The 1524-nt window shown below is 42.5% G+C and overlaps 1 protein-coding gene across 6 annotated transcripts in view; it reads right to left on the bottom strand.

The window, feature by feature from the left end:
- The window catches only part of Phka1 (phosphorylase kinase regulatory subunit alpha 1), a 127612-nt gene that overhangs the window by 26475 nt on the left and 99613 nt on the right, over nt 1-1524 (bottom strand). The window lies entirely within an intron of this gene.

The raw sequence follows: 1524 nt of genomic DNA on the forward strand, positions 1-1524 counted from the left end.
GGGAAAATATCAGGAGACATAGGGGAAAACAGCCATATACAAGCCAAGAAGATGCCTAGAACAAAGTCCTTGACAGCCTTCATGAAGAACAAACCAATCGTGTTGACACTGTGAAACTGACAGAAACAATTGCTGTTGTTTAAACGTCCAGTCTATGATATTTTGTCATGGCAGTAGAAGAAAGTTAGCTAAACTATTTTCCTAGAGTATAACTGAGACATTACATACAGAATCTGTGGCAAATTGACCTAGAACATGTCTCTAAGCCTCCATCTAGAACTGGACCTTACAGGTAGCTGCAATCCGGTATATGAATTTGGAACAGGGTAGTCTGCAGATACCACCGAGGCACCCCTGCTAACTGTTCTCTCTCGTCTATCCCTGGTTAAGCTCACTAGCTAGGCATGATGGTGCATACCTATAATCGTATCATCAGGGGACCGAGGTATAAAAGGATTGCATGTTCCAGACAAGACTGGAGCATACAGTGATACTGTCTCAAAAAAATTAGTCAATTAAAAAAGACATTTTTACTACATTATTTATTGAAGTAGGACTGGAGGGTGGGGGGACATGCTGTTTTTTTTTTTTTTAGATAATTCTTTCGTAGAAAACCAGATTTATTTCTAATCACTTATGAAGTTAGAATATTTCTAAAAATATTTTTTTAAATACCATCTGCTTGTAGATTTAAGTATTGGCACTATCATAACAGGAAATTAGATAGGCTTAGTGCAGATTAGCTTTACTGGCATGGCTAGTGGTGAGTGAATACTATGGGTAGGGATTAAACTTCCACTCCTTATCCTCTAGTCCCAGTCTATCCTAGGGGAGTACTGCTAATCAGAAGCTGCAGCAAACTGGACCAGTGACAATCTGATGTCAGTGTTCTTGCAGACATGCCACCCCAGGCTGCTCCTTTTCCCTTTCAGCTTTGACCTTCACATGTTTTGTTGGCATTTAGTCTAGGCTCCATCTCACAGTTACCTGGCAACAGCCAGGTCTGCTTGACTCACTATAAAAGGGGGCTGCTTGCCTTCTCTCTCTCTTGCTTTCTTGTTCTTGTTCCATCCTCTTGCTCCTGCTCCCCCTCTCTTCCCATTCCCCTCCCTCTTATTTCTCCACATGCTCATGGCAGGCCTCCACTCCTCTATTCTCATACTCACTCTCCCCCCTCCCTTTCTCTGTCTCTACTCCCTCAACTTCCCTCTTCGTGCCCTGAATAAACCCTATTCTATAATATACCGTCCGATAGATACCCCCTTCCCCGACACCTTACTGTGCCTCCACCAAACATATCACTGGTTTTTCTTTTATTAAAACACACATCTTATGATTCCTTCTTCAGCAGCATGGAGCTGCATCAATGGCAACCCAATGCTCTAACTACATACTTTCTTCTATTTCTCTTTTAGACTATGGTTGTCTTTTATATTTCGAATTCCTGATATCCTGGTGTGTGGTGTGGTGTGGTGTGGTGTGGTGTGGTGTGGTGTGGTGTGTGTGTGTGTGTGTGTGTGTGTG

The sequence above is a fragment of the Mastomys coucha genome, chromosome X (assembly GCF_008632895.1).
Source record: "Mastomys coucha isolate ucsf_1 chromosome X, UCSF_Mcou_1, whole genome shotgun sequence".
Classification (NCBI taxonomy): domain Eukaryota; kingdom Metazoa; phylum Chordata; class Mammalia; order Rodentia; family Muridae; genus Mastomys; species Mastomys coucha.